At 33.0% G+C, this 15750-nt stretch overlaps 1 long non-coding RNA gene across 1 annotated transcript; it reads right to left on the reverse strand.

Annotated features, from left to right (window-relative positions):
• Positions 1 to 9739: 9739 nt before the first annotated feature.
• On the reverse strand, positions 9740 to 11515 carry LOC148761277 (uncharacterized). Its single transcript, XR_016027842.1, has 3 exons — positions 11402 to 11515; positions 10669 to 10752; positions 9740 to 9811 (listed from the first exon to the last, which is right to left on the reverse strand). It is a non-coding gene; the product is annotated as an uncharacterized LOC148761277 (long non-coding RNA).
• Between the last annotated feature and the right edge of the window lie 4235 nt (positions 11516 to 15750).

Here is a 15750-nt window from a genome sequence, read left to right on the forward strand (position 1 = left end):
ACATCCAAAGACTGTAGGTTCATTTCTTTTGATACTTTTGGTCATTCGTGGGCCCACGTGTCACTGTAAATTAAATTCTATACTTTGGTTATCTGTATTACGGTATGTAAGAATTTATTTTGCTTTTACGCTATAAAAATTATTTATGCAGTGTTCTTAAAATATCGTTTTATGTGAAAATTGAATATTTTATTGAATATTTTTATTTTATTATAACAGTCATAATTCCATTTTAAACGAATGTTTTAGACATCCAAAATTATTTTTGATTAAGAAATATGTGTTTTCCACTTACATACTATATTTTTAGATGATTTTTGAGATTTTTGGGATAAATGACAAAAATACCCCTGTGAGACGGAAATTATTATTTCATTTGTTTAAGTTGGAAACAGTTTAAAATCTTTTAAAATGTGGTATTTGGAAACAGCTACCCACAGGGGAAATGAGAAGCTGATATTAAAGCCTTGCGGGGTCTCGGTTGACATTCTGGGTAATGAATGTAAATTGAGACGTCGCGGCGGTTGTCACGGGCTCGATGGGAGTTCTGGGTCGTGACATTTATTTTCTCCTTTCTCTCTCTTGTTTCTTGCTTGGCCGAATGTTGAAGAAGAAGAATGGGTGGGCTCATTTTTTTTATACTTTTTTAATTAGTTTAATGAAAAAATATTTTTTTATTCATATTTTGAATATTTTATTAATTCATTTTTTTTTCTAGCCATCCATTTGTCCTACTTTTTCCACCATGCATTCCCTTTGACTTATCCAAGTCTTAAGTGAAATTTCCAGAATTTTCCAAAGTTTTGGTGGAGCAAAATTTTCAAAATTACACTTTTGCCCCCGAACTTTTTCAAAAATTACATTTTTGCCCCAAAAATTGAAAATTTGCCATAATGCATAATTTTCACTCCTCATACTCATTTTACACTCCAAATAATTAAATTTGATCAAAATCCTTTCAAAAATTAAATTTTTTATTTCGAGTGGTAAAATTACCATTTTACCCTTTTACTCCAAATTATACCGAAATTAAAATTTTTCACTTCTAAACCTCCAATCTTACTCCAATAAGTCAAATGGGGCCAAAAATCTTTTCTAAAAATTCCCATTTTGTCCTCAAGTGGCAAATGACCATTTTACCCCTAGATAGCGAAAATTTCGGTTTGACTCCAAATTGATCCTTGAACTCCGAATTACCATATTAAACCATTCTGGGACATTATAATTCTTAATTTCATCGTAAATTCTCTATTTGATCTAGTTCGACGTTTAAATCAACTTTGTTGTACCTCTAGGTACAATACCGACTTTTGTAAAATTTTTTTTCAGGACTCTCTTAGCATGCAAACATGTTATTCATCACATGTATGTCATAACAAATATTTTTATAGAGTCGAGCTTGTCATCTTCTCCCCCACTTGGATCAACCATATGATCTTTCTTCATGACTGATTTCGACATCCGGCTAAATATTAATATTTTAAAAATTTTATCTTGTCTCCTTGGTACCTGAAATACCTTATTATGCCTCACTTGACTTCCGAATCGCCTTTTATCTCACAATTCTCCTCTGATAAAATTATTATTATTTTATTTTTATTTTCTCACTTGCGAAATATTTTATCCTAAACTACTCCTTTCGTCTCTTATCACTTTTAAACATTTTAATTGACCTCAATTTGCATTCGCTCAACTTTATTTATCACCATATCAAAGTATGGGGTATTTCAGAATTCGTCCTCGAATTCCCGTCGATTTTACGTTATCAATCTCCTTCTATGATCCTATTCCTTTTTCCTTCTATATGAACATTCAATTTATTTACCTCGTTCACCTTTAGTTCAATTTAATACTTTATTTATGGCAATTACCATCCTTTGGAACCAGATCAGTAATACTTTTCACAACCATGATCTCTTATAACGAGACACTAAGCATACCTTTATCACCCTTATTAAATTTGAACCATAACTTCATCTCAATTATACCGATTTTGATCACCTATTATACTTACTTATGTATACCTAATCATCATTTTATTAATTTGATCCATGCCAAATTTTTCAACCTTGATTCACTCAGCTTATGCTTTTCCATACACTTCCTTTAATAGAGTTTCATTAAGAACTTAAACAATTCAAGGTTTACCTTCAAAGTCACTCATAACTCTAATCATTTATTACATGCCCGATAACACTTTAGCTCACTGACCTTCTCTAGCATTATTTCAAAATCTCCAAATTACTGAGAACAACTTTTCACTTTAGTTAGTCAAATTATCAATTTCATATATACACGTGTACATGCATTTTCAAATGTCAACACAAATTTCACTTCCAGCTTACTACTTCCTCTTTATAACTACATAACTTTATGCTAATTTTCACAAAATCCATAGTAAAACTCCTCTTGAGCATCTCATTGAGAATATCTATCTTAGACTCATGTCTCACAGCATGTGATCACTTAACTTGTGACTTAGCCGTTATCCTCATCAGCAAGTTTTAAAAATCTTACATTTCATACTTGCTGTGTATGATTAGAATCTCTTCTCAACGATGTTTATGTATCCCTAAAACACTTAATCTTAAAGGTTTATAAATACGTACTCATCCATTCAATCCTTAACTCATCTTCATAGGCTTCTAAGGTGTCACACAACTAGCCTCATGTTATTACTAACCCTTTTCATTTAACTGAATCAAGACAGAAATTGCAAATTCTCGTAATGATACTCTATATAAGTTGGTTTTCTGTACCAGTCTCGTAATTCTTCCTTCACACTTTTATCATTTAATATCTTATCTCAAAGTAGCCATCTCTAATTTTTTTTTATTTGTATGCTCATACACAAGGTGATAAAGAAGCTTCTCAATCTGTTCAAGTAGACATTCTCTAGAATATTTAAAACTCTTAAATAACAAAACTCAATAGCCATTTGTCTGCATTCAAAGTCACCACATTAATAATTCTCAACCAGTGGGTTTCCCTTATAGACATATATCATAAGTTCCATAAGTATAGGTACCCTCTATTTTCTTGTCATATATACTAAGCCAAGTTAATACTTTTAACTCATATCATATTTTGACTTTCATCATCATTCATAAAACTCCACCTCAAAACATCATTTCGGTGTAATAAATTCATGATAAATATACCACTCCACACATAAGTTACTTACTATCTACAACTTTCCTCAAATTTATTGTCATCCCTATCTAATTATCTTCCTTGTCTTGTACTCCATTAATTTTATTGACTTTCGATATAGTTAATTACGAAAACAACTCAGCTTCCTCCTCACTTTATTCTCGCAATCCTTACTAAATTAAAATTTTATATTCCCCATATTCCATAATTTAACTTCATTGGGGTATATTTGTGCCCAATTATTACCTCCTAGTATCATGGCATCACTGAGTAATCCCCTTCATGCTTAAATTATAATCATCAACTTAATCACGTTACCCATTTCGAATGTCATTGATAACCTTATTGCTGCCTTCTATAACTTTCCTCAATAATTATATTACCAATCTATCTCTGTTATACTAAAAGATTCCCATACATATCTAATTATTTAAACAGCTATTTTACATTCCATTCGAGTCATACAAAATAAAAGCCACTTCTAACTTCTTTATACAGGTAACTACCACATTTTCCCTTAAACGACACTTGCCTAGATTTATGACAATACAACTTCAACTAAAGTATTAAACATCTCTAGGTTCCTCATTGTCTTGATCCGGGCACATCAATGGATCTTCTTCCTCCTGAGATTTTCTCCTTTGTTCTTCAATCCAAGCTTGTTGCATTCTCCTACGTTCCTCATCACTTATCGATGCAGCATTTCTTCTACAATCGGGAGGAAAATGTCGTACACCTGACAGTTTTCTAAGGGGTTTACTTGCCACTGTTAGTTTCTCCTTATTCTTTTCTAGTTGTCCCCTTACATTTCTCCCACAGCCTAGTGGAAAGTGTCGGACTACTGTCATGCTCTTCCTAGAATGAATATATCCCCTTGCAATTTTTTCCCTCGTCCATTCTCTAGGGTGCTCTCCAAGTTGTTCCGAAAGGAAATCTTGTTCAATTTTCGGTGTATTGGAGTTACTCTCACTTTCAAAATTCTTGCTACTCTCGAACCTCCCCTTATTATGAACCCATTCTGATAAGTTCTTAGGAATTCTATTATCAGGAATTCGAGATGGACCACCTTCCGAATCACCTGGATTTGGGCGCCATTTGCTTCTAGCCGTAGAATCTAGAGATCCCTTGCTAGTATTATAAGGGGTATAGGGACTACCACCTCTTTCAGACATAGTGTGTATGTCACCCGTGCACTTCAAAACCTATATGCAACCAAGTAGTAATTACTTAATCAATTTTGCATCGCAAGAGTAGGTAGGTTTCTATATGTGGATGTACGCGTTCTATTCCACCTAACCTAACTTAACTTGGGGCCACACTAACACTGTAAATTTTCAAACAACTTTAAAAAAGCTTTAAACCCAAAAGTTCAGATCTTTAAAATCAAAAGCTCTGATACTAATAAAATTGTTACGATCCGAAACTCCCCTCGAGCCTGTGACAACCGTCGCGGTGCCCCGATGGTCACTTATCTCCCAGAATGCCAACCGAAACCTCGCAAGACTTAATATCAGTTCTCGTTCTCCCCAATGAGTAACTATTGCCAAATATTATGTTCTAAAAGATTTTAAGCTATTTTCAACTTAAAACTGATAAAATAAAAATTTTGTCTCACATGGGCATTTTGGTCTTTTTCCACTGAAAATTTCAAAATCAATTAAAAATGTAGTAAACAAGTACCAATCGCATAATTCATATTCAAAAATAAGTTTAAGCATCTAAAACCTTTATTTAAAATAAAATTATAATTATTTGAATATAATAAGAAGATAAAACAAAATATTCAATAAAATATTTTATTTTATTATAAACAGTAATTTTAGAGTTATACGTAAATACTTTTTGTAACGTAAAAACAAAATAAATTCATTCTTACTGTAACACAATAAACTAGAGTATTTAAATTAATTTAAATTTACAACATCAAGTGTGCCCACAAATAACTAGAATTAAGGAAAACTGTGAACCTACTGTGTGGAGGACGCTAATCCAATAGAAACCCTCGATGGAATCAGCTATCTATAGCTTACTTTGAGCCTGAAATGGGTGGAAAGGAGGATGGTGAGATTATAAAATCTCAGTGAGTAAACAAACATCATTTCAATTAGCTAAAGCCGAATAAAAGAAGACAATTAAAATATCCCATCATTTTAAGTATTTTACAATTTGAAAATTCATCCCAACCCATGCAAACGGTTGTATTTCATTTAATTTCTCATTAGGGCTTATGACTTTCATTAACAATTGGCTCATGCCATTAGATATACTCGATGACACCTTGATCAGAGGCGTACACTCGAGCCAGCCAAGGCTGTTAAAAATTTCGTATACACGTAAAATATATTTTTAGCTTGAGAAAACACAGACATTCCTTGACGTTGACTGAGTCTCACTTCACGTGGAGGTTAACGTGAAGTGCACTTAAAAAGCCCACCTCAGGAGATACCCTACGCGCCTCTACGACCGAGGTGAGAATATAAAGGAGTTTACCGTGTGTAAAGCCCGACCTTATAAAATACTATTCATGACATACATGTGATGATAGCATGATTGCATGCTAGGAGAGTCCCGAAAAATTTACAAAAGTCGGTATTGTACCTAGAGGTACAACAAAGTTTATTTAATCCTCGAACTAGATCAAATAGGAATTTTAAGGTGAGATTAAGAGTTTCACAGTTCATGGATGACTTAAAATGGTAATTTGGAGTTTGAGGATCAATTTGGAGTCAAATCGAAATTTTCACTAACTATGGGCAAAATGGTCATTTGCCACTTGGGGACAAAATGGGAATTTTAGAAAAGAATTTTTGGCACCATTTGACTTATTGGAGTATAATTTGACTTATTGGAGTATGATTTGAGGTTTAGAAGTGAAAAATTTTAATTTCTGTATAATTTGGAGTATAGGGGTAAAATGGTAATTTTGCCACCTCATGGGCAAAATTGTAATTTTCCACCACTAGGATATTTTTCCAGCACATGGTCTTCCTTTGTCTTCATCTTTGACCCTTGACTAAATATGTGGTGGAGATAAAATGTTTAAATTTTTAAAATTTTAAAAACGGGCCAATGACATGATGCCATGTGTCATGCCTTTATTAATTTATTATTTTCCTTTTTAAAAGGCACAAAATCAGCCCATCTTCCACCCCATGGCCGGCCAAACCAGCAAGAAGAGAGAGAAAACAAAAACAAAACCCTAGAGAGAGAAAATCAAAGAAAAAGTGTAAATTTTCAAGGAAATTAAGTGAAAAAGGTGAGATTTTTTCTATTAAGCTTGAGTTTTCTTATTCCCAAGCATTTCTCGTTATTTTCCATGATTAAATTACATGTTTTCAGGATGAATTCAATTCTGAAAAAATGGGTTAGGAGAGAGAAAGTTGTTGGATTTATTTGATTTTAATTTATGTTAGTGTTTTTAGTTAGTTTAGCATATTTAGAAACAAAACAACAAGAAAAGAATTTATTTTCTCCCCCAACCATTAATGGTTGAATTTACCATGTAGTGAGTGAGGATGAGTTTGATTTTATTCTAGGAGAATTGGTTAAGGAATAATGAATTATGAGCCTAGAAAAAATATGAGAATTTTCGGAGCAAAAATATGAATTTTACCCACTAGGGGTATTTTCATAATTTGCTGTTGGGACTGATAATTTGCACCACACTGAGGGACATTAAGTTAATTTGGGTGCAATTGAGGTATAGAAACTGAAAAGAATTAAATTGGAGTTTAAACGGACCCGTTAGGAATTTAATCGGGTGATAAGACGAATTAGGTCAATACCGGGTTTAGATAGTTACCAGTGCATTTTTGCATTCCATATCATGCATTGGTAGTCTAAATTAGTTTAATTTTGATTTAGTACCAACTTGGTAAAACTCTCGATTTTGTACTGTGTCAAGGTGGTGAGTCCTCCAATAAAGGCAAGGAAATTGCATCCTAGGACCAGTAGACAGAGTGCTTCGAAAATCTGCATTCTAGACATTGTGAGTAAACTTACTATCATTTTAATTATCTAGGGTGGTTTTTAGATGCTTTCATGAATTCTATGAAAAAAGGAATTTAAAAAGGTAAATTTTCATATTTTATGAATAAATGAGTTTTAATGAAATTAATTTATAAATTGTTTTGGAATTAATAATGATTTTGAAAAATAGAGTACACAGAGATTGTTAATTGTGACAATTTGATTGTTTAAATTGACTGGCTTATGATAAATCGAGCATGATTGGCTAGTTGGCAATTGTATTTAAATGCGAATTGTTTGGTTGCCTTGAAAAACTGCGAATTTCAAAATTTGCCATATCATGTTATTGAGTTTTATTATATGGTGGATTATATATTAATTAATCACTGCAGTAGGGGGTTTCTATGGACCAGCCTTTTAGAGGGGCACGGTAAACCCCATTATATTCTTACCTCAAACGGAGAGGCGCGTAGGGTATCTCCTGGGGTAAAGTTTAGGGTTCACTTCACGCTAAACCACCACGTGAGGGGGAACTCAGCCAACGCCAAGGAACGGCTATGTTTTCAAAACAAAAACATGATTTATGTGAAATGTGAATTTTAATAGTCTTGGCGGTCTCAGTAGGATGCCTCGGCCAAGGTGTCCCCGAGAATGGATTTATGGCACAAGCCTAGATTTTTATGAGATTCATAAGCTTTTTTTTACGTATTTTGAACGAGATGTGTTCTAATTGTATAACCCAGTTTATGATGATTTACTTTATTATCTCCATGTACTCAACTCTAGATGTTTATGATGATGTCTGTTTACTCATTGGGATTTTATAATCTCACCACCCTCCTTTCCACCCATTTCAGGTTCAGTATAGACTGTAGATAGCTGATCTCATCGAGGACTACAGTGGGATCTGCATTTTCCAAACCGTAAGTTCACAGTTCTCTTTACTTCTGTTTATTCGGGGGCACTCTTGTTATTGTAAATTAAATTAAATATTTTGGCTTACTGTATTTAAGTATGTATAAATTTATTTAGCTTTTACGCTATAAAAATTATTCACGTATAACTCTATAAATATTGTTTTATAAGAAAATAGAATATTTTACTTAATATTTCTTTTATTTTCTTATTATATTCAAATAACCATAATTTCGTTTTAAATGAAGATTTTAGACTTTTAAACTCATTTTGAATATGAATTGTGTGTTTTGTACTTGTATATTACGTTTTAGCCAGTTTCGAAATTTTTGAGAAAAATGACCAAATTACCCCTGTGAGACGAAAAATTAATATTTTATTTGTTTAAAGTTGGAAACAACTTAAAATCTTTTAGAACACGATATTTGACAATGGTTGCTCACAAGGGAACAGAGAAACTGATAGTAAAGCCTTGCGGGGTTTCGGATTGACATTTCGGGCAATAAGTGTCTACCGGGACACCGAGGCGGTTGTCACGGGCTCGAGAGGAGTACTGGGTCGTGACACCGTGCCCCTCTAATAGGCTGGTCCACGGAACCCCGCCACTGCACTAGCTAATCTTTAATCCACCAATTGATCAAATCTCAATGGTATAGCATGGCAATTACATTACTAACCAATTTATCAAGACAAAACAGACAATTCATATTTTTCAACACAAGTATAAATTCAGCCAATCATGCCAATTTATCACAAGCCATTTAATTCGAATCATAATTTACAATAAATCACATGGTCTCCAATTACTCAAATTTTCAAATCCAACATTCTATTTTCAAATCAATTTATAACATCTTTTCATGTAGACACATTTTGTTTGTAAAACTCAAGATTTACCATTTAATTTCATTTTCATAAGATTTCATCAAAATCGATTAAAAACATACTTTAGATAATAAAAATGATGGTAAGGTTACTGACCTCACAATACCGGGATTTTTACGTCGCTATTACTTCGTATATACGTATAATTATACCTAATTGCCCATCACCTACTTCGTTCAACACGCTTTCCTAGCAACCATTTAAATTCAATACATTTAGTGAATCAATTCTACTTTTCTCTCTCTCATTCTATCATAAATCCACTCACCTAATGTCACGACCCGGAACTCCCATCGAGCCCGTGACAACCGCCGCGACGTCTCAATCTACATTCATTACCCAGAATGTCAACCGAGACCCCGCAAGGCTTTAATATCAGCTTCTCATTTCCCCTGTGGGTAGCTGTTTCCAAATACCACATTTTAAAAGATTTTAAACTGTTTCCAACTTAAACAAATGAAATAATAATTTCCGTCTCACAGGGGTATTTTTGTCATTTATCCCAAAAATCTCAAAAATCATCTAAAAATATAGTATGTAAGTGGAAAACACATATTTCTTAATCAAAAATAATTTTGGATGTCTAAAACATTCGTTTAAAATGGAATTATGACTGTTATAATAAAATAAAAATATTCAATAAAATATTCAATTTTCACATAAAACGATATTTTAAGAACACTGCATAAATAATTTTTTTATAGCGTAAAAGCAAAATAAATTCTTACATACCGTAATACAGATAACCAAAGTATAGAATTTAATTTACAGTGACACGTGGGCCCCCGAATGACCAAAAGTATAAAAAGAAATGAACCTACAGTATTTGGATGTGGCAAGTTCAACTGTAATCCTCGCCGATATCAGTTATCTACAATCTATTCTGAACCTGAAATGGGTGGAAATGAGGGTGGTGAGATTATAAAATCCCAGTGAGTAAACAAACATCACTCAAAATATCTAAAGTCGAGTAAAAGGAGACTATTAAAACATTTCATCAAACTGTAATTTATCATCTTTCAACTTATTTCAACCAAATGAAATCAATTTATTTAAAGCAAGTAATCAGTATGGCTTATGAATTTCTTAAAAAGCTTGGCTCATGCCAAAAATTATTATCATACTCAGTTATTTGGGATACCTTGGCCGAGGGCTATCCCAACTGTGTCCGCCAAGGCTATTAGAAAGTCATGTTTTTATTTTGAAAACATAGCCATTCCTTGACGTTGGCCGAGTTCCCCTTCACGAGGTGGTTTGGCGTGAAGTGAACTCTAAAAGTTATACCTCAGGAGTTACCCTACTCGCCTCTCCAACCGAGGTAAAAATATAACAGGATTCCGTGCCCCTCTAATAGGCTAGTCCACAAAATCCAGCCCACTGCAGCAGGTCAAACCCACCATACAATAAAATTTTGACAGCATGACAGGGCTAATATATTACTACCCAGCCTGCAAGGGTAAAATAAAGCGATTCATATAATTCATAAAAACACAGCCCAGCCAGTCATGCCAATACAATAACATAAGCCATTAATTCAATTTTAAATTTACAACATATCAGTGGTCTCCAATTACTCTATTTTCAAAATCGTTATTTCGTTTCAAGACAATTTATAAAATATTTTCATTTAAACTCATTTTGTTTACAAAACATAAAAATTTACCATTTGAACTCATTTTCATAAAATTCACCAAAACCGAATAAAAACATACTTTAGATAATTAAAATGATGGTAAGGTTACTCACCGTGTCTAGAGTGAGGATTTTCGAAATACTCAGACTATTGGTCCTCGGGTGCAATTCCCTTGCCTTTATTAGAGGACTCACCACCTTGACACAGTACAAAATCGAGAAATTCACCACATTGGTACTAAATTGAAATTAAACTAATTTAGACTACTAATGCTTGATATGGAATGCAAAAATGTCTAAATTTTTGCCTAAATGCGGTGTTAGCCTATTTCGGTCTTTTACCCGATAAATTGATATACGCGTCTGTTTAAACTCCAAATTAATTTTTTTCAGTTTCTATACCTCAATTGCACCCAAATTGACTTAATGTCCCTCAGTGTGGTGCAAATTATCAGTCCCGATAATAAATTACGAAAATACCCCTAGTGGGTAAAAATTTGTATTTTTGCTCTGAAAATTTCCATTATTTTTCTAGGCTCATAATTCATCATTATTCATCATAATTCCTCAAATAACCATCAAGATCAGCAGCCAATATTCCCCTAGAAAATTCAGCATAATGGGTTTCAATGGGAGAAAATTATATTTCTAGCTTATTTTTGCTATATTTCAATATAACTTAACTAAAATCACTTAATTCAATTAAAATCAACCAAAAATCAAGCTCAAAACTCATCCATGGAGGTTTGGCCAGCATGGGTGTCCATACCCACTTTCTAATTTTGCATGGAAATGAGAAAAAACTGCATGGGTAGTGAAAATCACAAGGAAAATCAATGAAATTTACCTTTTTAATGCTTGATTTCTTGATTTCTCTTGATTTTCTCCAAATTTTTCAGGTAGGATTCTTGTTTTTTTTTTTCCCTTTTCTCCCCTGGTTTGGACAGCTGAAGAAGATGAGAATTCCGGAATTTTTACCTTTTTAAAGGCTAAAATAATATAATATTATTTTATTCATTTTTTTAATGTTTTATTAATTCCTTAAATTCTAGCCATCCATTTGTTTCCAAATTTTCACCATACACTTGTCCCAAATATCCATAGCTTAGGTAAAATTCTCAGACTTATCCAAAGTCTTGGTGGAGTAATTTTTGAAATTTACACTTTTACCCCCGTAAAAGTCAAAAATTACATTTTTGCCCCAAAAATTGAAAAATTGTCCATAGACATATTTTTCATCCCTTATACTCATACCATTCTCCAATTTGTCAAATTTGATCTAAATTCTCTCAAAATCTCAAATTTTGTCCGCGAGTGGCAAAATTACGATTTTGCCCCTACACTCTAGAAATCACTGGAATTAAACTTTTTCACTGCCAAACCCTCAAATTATACTCCAATACTCAAATCATACTCCAATAAGTCAAATGGGGCTAAAAAAATTCTTTTCTAAAAATTCTCATTGTGTCCTTGGGTGGCAAATGACCATTTTACCCCTGGACAGTAAAAATTCTAGTTTGACTTCAAATTGATCCTCGAACTCCAAATCACCATATTAAACCATTCTGGGACTTTAATATTCTTAATTTCATTTTAAATTCTCTATTTGATCTAGTTCGAGACTTAAATTAACTTAATTGTACCATTTGGTACATTGTCGTCTTTTAACGATTTTTCTTTCAGGGCTTTCCAAGTATGCAAGCATATTGTCAATCATATGAATGACATGGAAAGTATTTTATAAGATCGGGCTTGACAACACTATCCCCCTTAAAATAAAATTTTGACCTCAAAATTTCATGTACTGAACTCAGAGAAAATGTGGGGATATTGTTTTCTCATATAATGCTCGAATTCTTATGTCTTCCCCTTTATAGGGAATTTCGATTTGTTCACCTCATTTACCTCCAATTCAACTCAAGTATTTCGCTTATGTCTATTATTATCCTTTAAAATCAGATCAACAATAACCTTCACAATTATGATATCTTATATTGAGACATTAAGCATGCTTCTATTACTATCATTAAGCTTGAACCATAACTCCATCTCAATCATACCAATTTCGATCGCATTTTATTCTTATTTAGGTATACCAATCACTATCTTATTACTTCATTCCATATCAAACTTCTCGACTTTCATTCATTCATCCTATCCTCATACACTATTGTGTAGTTTACAACATCATTAACACGCCATACTCATTCCTGTACATATCCTCAGCGTTCAGGAAAATTAATGGCTTTAATTATTTCTACTTATTTCATGTTTACTTTGCATTTAGGAAATTTCAATCTTCTCAATCCTATTAATCCATCTCATATGGCTTAATCGTACTATAGATTATATTCCCTTAACTATTTCTCCAAAATTCCTTAGGTCACCATAAATCGTCTTCTGATAAGATTCTTAATCGTTACATTATCTATACAACTCATCAAATATATTGAGTTCAAATCTTGAACCACTAAAACCATTATTCATTTAGTTGGGTACATCACTACTCCACACATACATATACATATACATTCAAATGTCTATATTCCTCATTATGTATACGAGTCTCTGTTTTCAAATGCCTTCAGACTAATTTCTCTTAATTCATTCCCATCCACAATCAAGATTCAATAGAATAAGCTTCATAATTCATACAAATTCTCATCATGCCTGTGTATAGTTCCTCATCATTTATATACTTATATTCTCTTCTTATCGTTTCCAAATATTAGCTTAAGTTTCCTTGCACTGTATATCATTGCATCACAATGTCATCTCCATTGAATTATAATCTATTATGCGTGTATGTTTTATAATCCCATTGGTATCTCAAAAATTTATCTTGACTTGATCATTGCATCTTATGCAATACTACAATTCCTAAAAGTCATCCTTATTCCTCGATTATCCTTCATGTCTCCTATATATTGTATCCTTATTGCATTTCGATATTGATTTGTCACTTAAAACTCAGATTCATTTGAATCATGTATGCCTCACGCATTTTCGAATTCCAATTCCCATAATATATTAAGAAAGTTTCATTATCTGACTTCATTATCAAGGTTAACTTCTATCATCCTTTATTCCACTCTTTCATATGAATATAACATCATTCTTCCTTAACTAATTTACAAATTGTATTTGAAATTACAAGACTTGAAACTAAATTCTCCTCAAGTACTTTTTAATGTTAATACTTATACCACTCTCAGCTTATAGCTTCCTTTTTATAACTACATAACTTAGTGCTTGCTTTCACAAGATCCATGGCAGAACTTCTCTTGAGTATTTCCTTAGGGATATTTATTTTAAATTTATGTCTCATAACATATGATCATTTAACCCGTAACTTAGCCATTTGGCTCCTTAGCAAGTTTCAAAGTCACGCATCTTATGCCCATCATGTATAACTTATAATTCTTTCTCAAGGGCGTGTAAACATTCTTGAAACACTTAATCACTTATTTACTCTTTTATACACCAAGTATATCATTTCCATAAAGGCATGCCCAACTACTCATGCTTCAATTTATCTCCATGGGTTTCTAGCATGTCACCTAGTTTACTTGTGTTGTTACTAATCCTTTCCTTTCAACAAGGTCAAGACAAGATCAGTATATTCTCATAACAATATTCTATATAAACTCATTTGCTATATCATTATTGAAATCTTTATTTACATTTTCCTCACTTGCTATTGACATCTCTTATCAGTATCTCATACATTCATCTAACCTTTCGCTCGCTTCCTCTTTAGTCTTTAACAAGACTTAATCTCTTGTCTTCTTTATTTCTTAAGATTTGACTTCAATCATCATATTATTCATCTTAACACTCCACATGTTAATTTATTTTTATGTAGCCATCTCAAAAATTCTCTAACTTTTCTTTCTCTTACATGCCAATATATATAAGGCAATAATAAGAAAATAAAAAAAAAAAAAAAAACTTTGCAATTTCACTCATCATCTTTATCTTAATACCTCCCAATGCACTTAAGACTCCAAACAACAAAGCTTAGCATGAAAACCAATGACCATTCTTCAACTCGTGTGTTTCATCTTCATGCCACTCTCAATTTGCTCTGCTTTCTAGCCATTAGGGGTTCTTAACGTGACAGCGTTTGATAGTCAGTACTGTGGCGTTGCAACGGTTTGAATTCACTTTATCTTAGCAACTCTTCCACCTTTAAAGCTACTACCTCAATTATTCACAATCGTGTGGCTTCCCTTCGAGTCTATACCACAATTAGCAAGACTAACTTTCTATCACAAGTGTGAAATCAAAACATTGATTTAACGTTTTTTTTTTTTTTTTTGCCACTAGCATTCATATATCTTTACCATAACATTTAATACGAGTTTGTTTAAGCAAAGATCTCCAAATTTATTCATAGCCACATGTATCTCAAATTGCTCATCACTTATCATCAGTCAATAAATCCCACTCAAAAATACCCTTTCCATATTGTATAGTGATTTCACCATATAGCATCACTGCACGATGTTCCTCCATTCTACTATCATGGATACTCCATAGAAATTAATTAAAAGATTTACGTACCCTAACTAATGCTAATTCCATTTAATCATATCTTAAATACTTCAAACTTGTAAATTACAACTCCAAATGTATGTCCATATATTGATAATCTTTATATATTTCATGATCATGAAAACTACAACTTACAAACTAGCTTTCTATCATACGTACTTTATTAGAGCACTAATTTCAACTTATTTAATCTACCCTTGGTGGTCTGTCAAAATCATCCCTGTCTCGGTTGCAATCCAGAGGAATCTCTCCTCTGTATATCCGTATGAGCTGGTGGAGATGGAGCAGCTACCGTAGCCCGTCCTAACTGTGGACAATCTCTCCTAATGTGACCCAGTTGATCACAATAAAAACATCGTGCAGGCCCTCTGCACGGCCCAACATGATAATTCCCACAATTTCTGCATCTACGTGAACTTCCTGAAACAGAAGAGTTTTTGCCCCTGTTTGGTGGCTGACTAGAAGATACACTTAGATTTCTCCTTTTTGCTAACTCAGCTCGCAGACTCTTATTTTCATTCGCAAGCTTCTCGGCTCTTAAAGCCATTCGCACCACCTCTTTAGCCACGGTTGCGTCCGACTCACCCATAAAAGAAACACAATTATGTTGCCTAGCCTCTTTAAGCTTCTTAGAATCAG

The sequence above is a fragment of the Theobroma cacao genome, chromosome 8 (assembly GCF_053813885.1).
Source record: "Theobroma cacao isolate CCN51 chromosome 8, ASM5381388v1, whole genome shotgun sequence".
In the NCBI taxonomy this organism is placed as follows: domain Eukaryota; kingdom Viridiplantae; phylum Streptophyta; class Magnoliopsida; order Malvales; family Malvaceae; genus Theobroma; species Theobroma cacao.